Source organism: Thamnophis sirtalis, unplaced genomic scaffold (genome assembly GCF_051295495.1).
Source record: "Thamnophis sirtalis isolate CommonGarterSnake01/CBP01778 unplaced genomic scaffold, rThaSir2_p1.2 scaffold_4, whole genome shotgun sequence".
Lineage (NCBI taxonomy): Eukaryota > Metazoa > Chordata > Lepidosauria > Squamata > Natricidae > Thamnophis > Thamnophis sirtalis.
The window spans coordinates 101,874,729-101,887,984 of NW_028261384.1; the positions used below are offsets into that span (position 1 = coordinate 101,874,729).

A 13,256-nucleotide genomic window follows, 5' to 3' on the forward strand; every position below is an offset into this window, starting at 1 on the left:
AAAATATTGGTAGATGTATATTGAAAGTAGCCTTTATGAGGGACTTTAATTATTACCCTCCATGCAGGATACAGTACATACACAAGAACAATTAATAATGCAGCCTATACTGATTTCATATGGCATGTCATAGTCCTTGTTAACATAAAAAGTTTGGACACACTAACAAATCAATCTATTCCATTACTCAATTACTGTAATTTGGGAAGATGGAGTGATAACATTGGAAAGAGGATTGATACTGGTCAGTGCAAGCAAATAAAACTTGAAATCACTGTATTCTTTCTCAATATGTTTCTTTTGTATTAAACAGAAATTGTAATAAAATACAAAAACAATGTTAAAATAGATTTAAAGTAACATTTTAATTAAAAAAAAAACCATAATCATTATAATAATAAAATCAGCACCCACCCCAAAAAAACATTCATAGAAAGAAAATACTATAGAATCTTGTCCCCAATAATTCCAGGCCTGCACACCAAACAATATGTTACTCTATGGATATATTTAAAAAGTACTTTGGAGGATGCAGGAGCATAAACATGTATGCAACTTTTTAAAACAGTTGGGCCTTCTGCCAGGTTCACATGGCAACCACAGAAGCAGGTGCTACATTTGCACTCCAAACACTTTTTGGAATTTAATTTGAAGTGAGGCATAGGTTCAGTAACTATCCGGAAACTGTCCTGTCATTAACTTGCACTACAGGCAATCCATCACACTGTATTAAAGCAAGCAATAAAAGAATAAATAATATTTAAATCAACTCTTAATTAAATTATCTAGAATGCAGAATGAAAATGTGTCTCCCAAATTTAGATTAATTTTAAATCTGTTAAAGCATCCTTCATCATACCGCCACTTCAGAAAACATTTCATTCATTATGTTAAACTGAAAGAACTAATGTGGCTCCAAATGAACACAGATTATTATATCAACTGTAATCAATCCAGTTTCTTATCTGGAACAGTTTGCTGGGAAATATACAGTCCCATTGATTGTAGTATCTCAAAACTGTAGTGAATCTAGCTAATATCCATATTTTAAAATTATTGAAGCCTACTGGTACTAGAAAATATCCTTGCCTTTCCTAACCATGTAATGCAAATCATGATATCAATCAACTACCCATGTCTTCCTTTAAGTATTTTATTTCTCCAGCATATAATATATAGATTATCAGTATAGGAATTCCATTGGTACCATTGGTACCATGCATTAATGTTACAGAATACAAATATGGGTTAGATAGACAACTTTCTCTTGTTAAAAGTGGTGTTACTCATAAACACACTGACCTGAATATATTTTTTACTTATTCACCTATCCATTTATTATTTTATTTAAGTTTATATGCTATTCCAATTGTTATCAATTCTGTGTTTTCTATTCACCAAGTAAGCAGTTGTCAATAACAATTGCTACCATACTACAAGGTAAAACAAACTCATAACATATCTATTTCCCAGTCCTGATGATGTAGCAGTTTTTAATAACCTCTGTAAAAGCAACAGAATGTGAATGCAATTCTAGGGATGAAGGCAGTGAGGAGTTATTGGGTGGGCAGATATAATCAGAACTAAGCAATCCCAGATATACCCTGGTCCAAAGCCCTGAAAGGTTTTAAAGATGACAACCAGCACCTTGAACTGCATCTAGAAGAAATATAAACATAACTCAACATAAAGTGCAAACTTTTCTCTAAAGGATATAAATTATAAATCTGTAAACTACTTTGTTCCATAAAGTTGCTGTGCACTGAAATAAAATCTGAACTAATATAATTCTGGCAAGTTATTACCCAAGTAACTACCGTATTTATCGGCGTATAACACGCACCGGCGTATAACACGCATTCCCCATTTTAACACAAAAATTTGAGTAAAAATTTTTTTCATTAAAAATAAATGACTTGGAAGCTCGGAACTTAATGTTGGATTAAAATTTATAACATTAGAACATGAATTATAACATTAACTCCTCTTAAAAGGCAAATATGAAATGAAAAAACACCTCTTTGAGCAAAAAAACTTAATCAGAATCACTGCTTTTTGGAAAACCAAAAAGTTTTCGGAGGGTCCTGAGGAGCAGCCTTTAAAACAGCAGCGCGGGCGGCTGCGGACTCACAGCTGATTGGGAGAATGCCGGCGCGTACACTTGGGACCAGAGAGCAGGCGGGCGGGAAGGTAAGCACCCGCAATGATGGAGAAAAAATACAGGCAGCGGGCGGCTCTCTGGCCGCTGCGAGCCGCTGCTGCTAGGATGGGGTTAAATCAGGCAGCGGGCGGCTCTCCAGCCGCCGCTTGTTCAATGATGGGGTTAAAGCGAACAGCAGGTGGCTGGAGAGCTGCCGCCACTGCTGCAAGGTAGGGGTTATATCAGGCAGGGTAGCTGGAGAGCCGCCGACGCTGCCATGAAATGGATGCTGCACTTCTATGAGTATCATGGGCGCCGGTGAATCAGCTGGAGCAGGCAGTTTGGGACCCGGCGTATAACACGCAGTATCGGCGTATAACACGCAGGCAGGGTTTAAGCTTGCAATTTTAGTTTTAAAACTGCGTGTTATACGCCGATAAATACGGTATTTATCAGGCATAAAGATAATAGGGAAAACAAAATAACTAAAGATGAATTTGTTTTCAGGTTGTTAAACACCTCTATAATACCAGCTACTATCTTGTTTTCTCTCTCCTCCAGCCACTATCAACACATGATGCCAGTAATATACAATATTCTCAAGTGTTGTTAAGTACAATATCTTTCCTACTCCACACATTTCATCTCTCTCCATTTTATTCTTGCTCTGGAAAATCTCATGTCCATCTGCATCTTAAAGGTAGTATAACTATTGCAAAACCCATCTTTGTAGAAATAGTGCAGGTCTGTTTCCTAATTGCACATTTTTCTTGGAAGCAGTATTGTTATACCATATTGTACTATTTCTACTCTTCAATGACACCCTAAAGATCAATTCACTTGAAATAAGTGATATACTATTTTGTCAGGCAGAACATCAAGGAGAACAGATATTTATGTTAATTTAGTCACAAATGTTGGTTTTTCAAACAAATTTTCTCAATTTCTCTCACAATATCATTCTCAACATTTATCAAAATAAATATACTGTTGATCAACACACAGGAGGATTAGCACTTGAAGAATAAGATGTATTCTCATGTAGAATGTCTGAACTTGAATTTCATATTGATATATCACCAAAAGTCTTACACACAGACACGCTTTATGAAAACTACTTGCTGTCAAGTATTTTATAACCATGCAAACATTGATATTTTATTTATTAATCTATTTGGACAACTTCAGTGTATTTCACAATTGGGGAAGAGCATGAGACATAACTCCGAATTTCTTTTTATTTACATTATTTGAACTACAGCAAATCCTTATCAAATGCAGTGATAATTCAGTGGAGATTACTTTTTAGTAGATATCTAAATTTTTGTAGATTGGAAAGGGAAAACCATACATAATATGTCAAAAAATATTATATAACATTTTTTGTTTATAATCACCAAGAACTTCTTTGCTTTCTGGTGGAATTCAGAAAACAAAAAAGAACTTTTAATGTAAGAATGCAAAATAGAGATACTACTTCTTAATCTTCAGATAAATATTTCAGATGATGAAGTCCAATAATTTTTAAAGTGTCAAAGTAAATATTTTTTCTACGTATATCTCTCAAGCCAACTTCTATCTCAGCTTTTCAAAATTTTATGTTTCAACTTAAGGTCTTCCAAGCAACCAAGCTCATAATCATTTCTATTAGCTCTACGATCTCCACTTCTGCAGAGTGAATGGTGGCTGTAAGAAATATTGCTCCGAAGACAAGAGTTTCAAGATAAACATGACTATGTCCTCTGGGCTAAATCTTGATGACTTTAACCAAAGCATATCAGTAATCAGTTACTTTGGACGCGCTCAGATGTACATTTGACGAATCATACTTTTATTTGCTTGAAACCTGCATCACTGCACTTCCTGGAAAAGTGGGAGATAACAACTAATCGAACGAATGGGGTCTGGGGGCTCATCAAGGGAAACTTGCCCTGCTCCTTCTGCCAACTGGGCCTCTTGCCTTGCACAAACTCACCCAGGCCGGGATCGTCCGCTGTTGTCGCCTCCACCGCTCCATCGCCGCCGCCGTCGCCGCGATCCATGCTTAGGCGGGGGAGGGGAGGGGGAAGGAGAGGGCGGTCAGGGCCCTCCTTCCTTCCTGCCCTCCCCTGCTTAGGGCCCCCGCCGCCGCCTGGTTTTAAGACCAGGCCTTGGCCCCTCTGCAGCTACCTCCGCCGTGGTTCTGCCTATCCTTCGATCTCCCTCCCTGCCGCTGCTGCCGCCGCCGCCGCCGCAGCGCTACGTGGCCCTCGTCGCAGCCAACCAAGGCAGTCAGTCAGTCAACCTCACGATTACGCCAACCCTACCCCCCCCCTTCCTGACTCGTTTTTTCCTTAAGCGTCGCTCTCTGGCTGGTCCTGAGGAAGACAACGAATGCGCCTGCGTAGAAGCTGTCGCGCGAGAGCGCGCGGCTTTCCTCAGCTTTTTTTTTTTTTTAGCGATCTCTGCCTTTTTCCTGGCGTGGTTCCTGCGCGCGCATAAGCGCGAATCCCTACCGTGAGCGCCAGTTAAAGAGTTTAGTCCACCGTCGTCTCTTTATTTTGCCCACTGTGCCAATTGCTTCTCTGTCCACCACCCCCCCCCCAACGTCCCGTCCCGGGCGAATGAACGCGCTCACGTTACAATGGAAAGGTTGGTTGGCCAGCGCATGCGTGGTAAAAATCAATGTCTACGCTTTCGGGGAGGGGAGGCATGCTCTTTGCCTCAGGTGAGAATCGAAGACAAAAAGAGGGCGGGGGGGGGGAGGAGAAACAAAGCATAAAATATCCCCCACCATAACAGAAAAGCACCGTGTGTATCTGTGTGTGTTTGTACGTACGCGCGTGCGCGTTGGAAAAAGACTGAACATATGTGCTGAAGCAAGCCCATTTTTTCGCCGAAGCTTTTCATAAGCAAATAACATCCGATACATCCCAATTCCCAAAGCCTTATTCGAAGGGTTTATTAAGATAGAGTGGGATCATACTATAGGGTGGGATCACTTGGATCACACTTTCCATTGAATAATTTTTTTTGTCTGGAATATTTTAGTAGGCATCCTTGTTAAAAGTTTTAATGTGAAATAAAACACTTAATTGTTAAAATCGGGGGGGGGGGATTAAAAAATAATAGTTTGGTCCACAAAAAACATGATCTTTTAATATGTTAAGATTGAGTTAGTCAGAAAAATCTAATGGCACATTTCTGTATATACTATACAATGGCAGCAGAATGAAAACATTGTATTGTTGCAGTGGGAATAGACTTGGAAAAGTTGCTCTTGAGAATGAGATGAGTGATTTCTAAATTTCATAAAGCTAATTAACTAACCACATGTAGACTGATTTGCAGAGGAATTGTACAAAATAATACAAACAAGACTACGTAACTTGAAGAAATTATTCAACTACAATGGCATTTTAGTTATTTGCTGGAACATACTGTTGCCTAAGAAACTCAAGTACTAGAGTGAAGTGGAGTTGTAAAGAACCTAGTTCTTGAATTTGAGAGAAACACTCAATTCCTTTGTAAAGTGGCTTTTCACACACACCCTACCTACATGAACCACAAAAGCCTCAGACAAAACCAAAATCATTTTATTAAACGGGTGAAATCTTCATATAAACTGCAGAAAGAAAATGCATAAATGTCTTGCATCAGTGAGCTACAAATCAAAGATATTGATTAGATGTGGGAAAAGAGAAATTAAAACGTTGCATCTTCCCTCTTTCATTTCTTTTAACATTTCTTTAAATTAAAGACTTCAGAATGTTTAATTCTGAGTTCCTGAAAGAGTTGATTTTCGCATATCAAGAAGTGGTTTTTGCTAAAAGGAAAAATATGGTTTATCATAATTACTAAAACTGGTGTCTGTAACCTTTAACTGTGAAACAAAACATCATAAGTAACAGTTTTTGAAGTTAGGTACCTCAAAGAGCTAACTTACTTAATTTTGAATGTATTCAAAATCTGGTATCACGAGTCACATGAAATTTGAATTTGGCAAATGTTTTAAAATATTTTATGACATAATACAAAATATCACAAAAAGTCTGCTGTGGGTCAACTCCTAGAGGTTGTGCTATCAGTTCAACATGGGCTAATTTCAAAGCAGATATAGCTCTGAATATTTCCCTGAATTTCAATTTTTCTTGTGAAGGCCCTATATTAGAAGCTCTGCTGTTGTTGAGACATTGAGGAATTTGGTAAGAAAATACCTTTAAAATGATGATCCAACAGATCAGAGGTGGTTTAGTGGTTTCCTAAACTTCAAAAGTGGGCACAGATGCCATGCTAAAATACTAATATTAAAATGCTAACAATAAAGACAAAAATTCCAGGTAGTAATACCACAACAAACATAGCTTGCCCAGCTCGGTGAAGGACAAAAATTGTGAAGTGTGTGATATATTGTGTTACATTAATATACATCAATATATTGTGTTTGATATTGTTGCCTTCAACCTGACTGGGATTTCTATGTGGTTAAGAATTCTGACAATAATTGTACAAAGACATCTATCTAGAAGGCACTCGATTTCAGGGAAGCCTACAATATATTATTGCAGCAATAAATATTAATTTTGTAATGAAGGCTGAAACATATCTAAGTGGTAGGTCTAAAATCAATAAAAGCATTTTGCTTCCTTCTTTGGACTCCATCATTTAAATAGAAGTAAATTGCACAATTGTCACTGGATATATATATATATAATGCAGTATTGGCTAGCTGTAGCCTACAAAGCCCAAATACTTCTGTCCTAATTGTTGCTAGAAAGACATAGAATTTAGAAATAGTTCAAATGCCCCAAAGTTTAGCCACAAGGCAAAACTCTTATTATTTATTTTTTATTTAAGTCTGGGCAGTTTATAGAATATTTAAAATCTGAAAAGACAATAAAAACAAGAAACTAAAAAGTTAAAAGATTGTAGAATAATAAACTTAAAAGGAGATCATCCTCACCAAAGGCTTTTCCCCAGTTCAGCCAAACCGGTAGTGGTGGCGGGAGGCTCTGCCCACCCGCACGGATGCTTTTGTGCATGAGCAGAAGCATTGCACATGTGCACGGGTGCACACAAGTGAACCAGTAGTAAACTGGTTAGCAACTCACCACTAGATGGATGAATAGTTAGATTTTCAGGCTTCTTCAAAACACTATAGAGTGGGATCACTTGGATCTGGGTGGGGGTAGGAATCTTATTCTAAAGGTACTGCTTTTAGGGTCCTGGCAAAGGGCATTACTTAACTGAAGGAACTCAGACGCCAACCATGTCAGATCAAATCAACCAGGCAATATGTGAGATGGGTGGATTCTCAATACCCTGAAGCAGATGGAACAAGTGCAGCTTCCACAGCAAATGTATTAGTACATGGGTATATTGAGGCATGCCCTTCACTGCTTGTATTACTGCGTTCTGGACCAGTTTCTGGGTGGTCTTCAAGGGCATTCCCATATAGAGTGTGGTTCAGTAGTCAAGCCATGAGTGACCAGAGCCCCCTGATCTAGAAAAGGGTAGAACTGGCATAATGGTTTAAAAATTAACTCTACTTTCTGTTATTGCGGCAAAAGGCACGTAAAAATAATAATGTAAGATCTAATAACAACCATAATATGGAATACCGTCAATATAGCTTACTTGGACTTCAGTAAGGCATTTGATAAGGTAGACCATAACTTACTATTAGATAAAGTAGAAGAATGTGGGTTAGACAGCATCACCACCAGATGGATTCATAACTGGCTGACCAACTACACTCAACATGTAGTCCTCAATGGAACTGCATCTACATGGAGGGAAGTATGGAGTGGAGTACCCCAAGGCTCTGTTTTAGGCCCAGTACTCTTCAACATCTTCATCAATAATTTGGATGAGGGAATAAATGGGGAACTCATCAAATTTGCAGATGACACCAAGCTGGCAGGAATAGCCAACACTCTAGAAGATAGGCTTAAGATACAGAAAGATCTTGACAAACTTGAACATTGGGCACTATTTAATAAAATGAAATTCAATGATGAAAAGAGTAAGGATCTACCTTTAGGCAAGAAAAACAAAATGCACAGGTATAGTATAGATGGTACTTGCTCAATAGTAGTAACTGTGTGAGGGATCTTGGAGTCCTAGTGGAAAACCATTTAAATATGAATCAACAGTGTGCAGCAGCTGCCAAAAAAGCCAATACAGTTCTAGGCTATATAAACAGGGATAGAATCAAGATCATGTGACGTGTTAATACCACTTTATAATGCCTTTGTAAGGCCACACTTGGAATACTGCATTCAGTTTTGGTCGCCACAATGTAGAAAAGATGTGGAGACTCTAGAAAGAGTGCAGAGAAGAGCAACAAAGATGATTAGGGGACTGGAGACTAAAACATGAAGAACGGTTGTAGGAACTGGGTATGTCTAATGAAAAGAAGGACTAAGGATAGCAGTGTTCCAATATCTCAGGGGCTGCCATAAAGAAGAGGGAGTCAAACTATTCTCCAAGGCACCTGAGGGTAGAACAAGAAGCAATGGGTGGAAACTAATCAAGGAGAGAAGCAACTTAGAACTGAGGAGAAATTTCCTGACAGAACAATTAATCAGTAGAACAGTTTGCCTCCAGAAGTTGTGAATGCCTCAACACTGAAAGTCTTTAAGATGATGTTGGATAGCCATTTGTCTGGAACGGTATAGGATTTCCTGCCTAGGCAGGGGGTTGGACTAGAAGATCTCCAAGGTCCATTCCAATTCTGCTATTGTATTGTATTGTTTAAAATTTAAGTCTCCCCTTGCACTGAAATAAACTGAAATGGCACTCTCAAATGTGTCACACCCATTCACCCTCCTCAGGGATCAAGTCAAAACACCATGTGCAAAGCATCCCATGGGTAAATATTCCAGTTTTCAGATTATTTGGGTTGTCTGCAATTTTTCCTCCCCTTTGATTTCAGTTTTGGCATGAAAGGACATATTGCCTAGGCAGAAAAGAAATGTAATAAAAGACACCTCTCTCTGCTCTATGATCTATTTGCTAACAGGATGACAGAAATTTCTTTGCACGTATTATCATTTCTGCGATTTTCCTTCTGTTTTCTTGCCTCTAGAAGTTGTAGATTCTTAACCTACTTTCCACAGAGATGCTTTCCAGCCCTCAGTTATTTCTCATGGCCCTTTTCTAGTTGGTGATTCTAATTTCCTCTTAACATTTTCACTTGGTAACAGATCAGAACTGGAATTCATCTAAATTAACATATGGCTTCTCTATCTTAAAACACGTTTGACAAATAGATAATTTTAGGCCTTGGACTTAATGATTTTAGTTTTTTTCTCTTTTGATATCTATGGATATTTCTTGGAAATAAGCTCCATTTTATTAAGAAAAAAATCTTACAAACACTTATTTTATAATTTTCAGGCTAATTGTTTTTTGAATAAGTAATGTCATGCAAATTAGAGAAAAGTAAATCAACTAAATTAAAAACAAAGAAGGAAGATAAAGCTAGCTGGATCTAGTTTACACCAATATCTTTCACTCATCTAGATATTTCTGTCCTTGCAAACCATCTTTGCTCCCGTTACAGTCCGTGGCACGACAAAACCGCGCTCGTCAAAATAGCGGTGATAAAACCGTGTTGCTAAAGCCGCAACGTCATCACCACGCGTCATCACTGCTGCGACAACAGAGCGGCGGCAGAAGGGCGCTTTAAAACAGCGCGGCGGCAGAAAGCCGATTTAAATTAAGGTAAGGGTTAGGATTAGGTTTAGGGGTTTGCTTTAGGGTTAGGTTTAGGGTGCTGAGTGCTTCGGAAGGCACAGATTTGCCCTCCGCGATTATGTCATTGTGGTAGGGTCACATTTTTCCTTAGCGCTTCGAACGGCACGGATTTGCCCTCCGCACTTATGTCGGCGCAGATAAGGGCTTTGCGGTTTTGTGGTGGAACCGTTACAGTCGATAGTTCTCTACTTACCCCAGTTACAACAGCACTAAAAATGACTTTCAACAATTTTTCATACTTATGACCTTTGCAGCATCCCCATGGTCACATGATTTACATTTTGATGTTTGACAACTGACTCATATTTATGTTGGTTGCAGAGTCCCAGGGTCATGTGATCACCTTTTGCAAATTTCTGACAAACAAAGTCAGTGGGGAAACCCGATTCACTTAAGAACCAGGTTACTAATTTAACAACTGCAGTGATTCATTTAACAAATGTGGCACAAAAAGTCACAAAATGAAGCAAGACTCAACAAATTTCTCACTTAGCAACATAAATTTTGGGCTCAGTTGTGATCATAGGTTTGTCTTTTATTTGGTCAAAATCTCAGCCCAGTCACTCTTCCCTTTACTTTTGCATATAGAATAGAACAGAATAACAGAGTTGAAAGGGACCTTGAAGGTTTTCAAGTCCAATACTCTGCTTAGGCAGGAAGCCCTATGCCATTTCAGGTTGTCCAATCTCTTAAAAAACTTCCAGTATTGATCTTTATATATTCTTGATCACTGAAAATGGAGCCAACAGGCAAAAGTTCCCACCTCTTTTAATCCAAAGGGAGGGCTAAAATGTCTGCATCTGGTACTGGGAATCTGTTCTAATTCAATTTTAACTCTTCCTCTGATAAAGAAGACAGGCTTCTTTTCCTCTCAGATCAATTTGGACCAAGAAGGAAGATTTAGCACTACGTTTCTAACAAACAAGTACAAAGAAGAGAACATAATAGAAGTGCACAATAAGGCAGTCACAGAAGGGGGTAAGGAGATAATCCTCGAGTTCTATATTGCCCCACTGGGTCTGTATTTCCACCATTTCTGCTCTTACAAGCAGTTTTCACTAAAAGAGCTGTTAAAGGTTCCAGAGGGTATTAGGTAGAGGGATGGCCACAGAGGAAACTGGCAGGAATAGCAAAGAGGCTTTTTGCTTCTGTTTACAGCATGATTTTGTGGGACTAAAGAGCTATTGACAAAAAAGACTATAGGGGGTTAGACTGGAGCCTAGACATCATTACACGTGGGTGGTCTGTTTAAAGGATTCCCTTTCATGCTACCAAAGAATCCTAGATCTATCTATATTGTAAATGGCAATGGCAACATCTAGACATAACAAGTATCTAGAGATAACATGGACATGCTGGCCAGTAAGAAGTGTATCACATAGGTACAGGACAAAAACAAATATGAATACCATTCAGGAACAAAACAGAGTATTTTCTTTCCAGAATGCTCCATTTGCTAGTTTTGTGGCATAAGAAGGAACAATATGTAAGGCAGATTTTATGCATGTTTGCATAAAATCAGGAGGTTGAGAAATCCAGAATTCAGACATCTTGGTCCTTTTCCGAGTTTCCTTCTTTGTCCTTCCCTGAATTTCAGTATTTAAATTGTTTTACATCTTACTCTCAGGGCAGGATGTGACAAAGGAAATTCATTATGATTGGTGAATACAGGGCCTCTTAACACAGTAGATAGAGCAAAGGGCCATGGTCAGGGCAAAGCAAGATCTACCTCTTCTATCCTTAATTGTAGAATTGATAATCAAAGATAGTTTCAAGCCAATCCATTTCCAGGTCTAATGAGAAAGATGTTGGGAACTATTAACTGAAACACTGATCTTACAATACATGCAATGTCATATCAATCACTTTTTAACTACTTTATTAGAACATTCTCTACAAACACACACATACCATATGCATGCACACAATATACTTACAAAAAAAAAAAAAGGAAAGATGAAAGACCACTTACCTGTTTACCAAACAAAAGGGAAGTGGAGGGTTCATTTTTGCAGATTAATCACAATGTTCCAACACCTTGGTGGCATTTTTATATTGTATGAATCATATATGCACTATTATCCACAATTAATGTTCCACAAATCTCAAGGGTTCCACAAACACTCTAACGTCCTGGGAACAGGGCTCCCGGGTCAGCCTTTTTTCAAAAGAACAAAAAGTGAACTATTTTTATTTCCAATTTTATGATATACAGGAAGAAAAGACCGACATTGTGGTTCCTGTATTTCTACTGGTCTTACCATAGTTTACTCAAGGGTAATACCTAAAATGTAGATGCTATGGAAGTTATAGATTGCTGTCTTATTGTCCAGGAGGTTGTGACTGTCAACTTGGTGATATAACTGGCATCTTCCAGCAGTGCTGAATCTTCTGAGTTCCAGTTTGCATTCAGTTTCATCTTTGCTTAGAATCTTACAGGGCTCTAAATAGTGGTGATTGAGAAGGCCAATTGCCATTCTTTCTATACAACCAAACAACTTTAATTGCATATTTTTCTATTGGCCACTATTTCTTGTCAGTCTGTTCATTCAGTTATTACACTTTTTAAGGAATCCATTCCTGCTGCATAACTTTTATGTTTCTCTTGACCTTCCCAACCCTACTTTGGCAATTATATACCTATTCAGCTCCTCACGGCCTAATAAAACATGTTTTAAACAAGCAATGCAGATGAGAGATCTTGCATTTTGCCATTAACCTGCTTGTCCCTCTGGGTGTTTTATTAGGCACTTGTGGTTTGGCCTCGAGAGCCTAGCTTTGATGCACCTCCAGTCTTAATGCATTTTGTAAACAGAGCTATGATCTATTCCCCTTTACTTTCAGGAATATAATGTTATGTTAGGTCAAATTACTTATCCATACTATAATAATAAGCTATCTGAATGATATATAAAGTCCACCTTCCCAACTCAGTAAAGAAATACTCATTTTTCATTATATTTAATTTCATGTACAGTTTTATATGATTTCCACAACCTCTCTTGTGAGTGGGAGGAATTTCTCTATTTTTACACAGCATATATTTTGTGCGGTATATTCAGTTAAACTGACCATCAAGAGGCATCATATGATCTGTCTAATCCTTACTATTAGAGATTTGACTCATAGTCCTACATAAGTCTTCTCTGTATTTTCCCCGCTTCTAGAAAGGTTGGACTATTGAGCCCATCTTTCAGTGACCACAATAGTATCTTATGGTAAGTTCATCTATTAGAGATCCCCAATTGAACATGCTGTGGAAGGGTACTTCTGAACATAATGAAGTTAAAATCAGAATGGCATCCATTAGAAATCTCAGAACATAAGGTTATTATTGGCCCGTATAAGTATATTTAGCAGCCCCTTTTTATAATAG

At 38.2% G+C, this 13,256-nt stretch overlaps 1 protein-coding gene across 1 annotated transcript in view; it reads right to left on the reverse strand.

Annotated features, from left to right (window-relative positions):
* Positions 1 to 4,410, reverse strand: part of ZNF652 (zinc finger protein 652) — a 34,657-nt gene extending 30,247 nt beyond the window's left edge. Inside the window, exon 1 of the mRNA XM_087713607.1 lies at positions 4,116 to 4,410. The gene's annotated coding sequence lies outside the window, so the exon portion shown is untranslated. The remainder of the gene's footprint in view (positions 1 to 4,115) is intronic.
* Between the last annotated feature and the right edge of the window lie 8,846 nt (positions 4,411 to 13,256).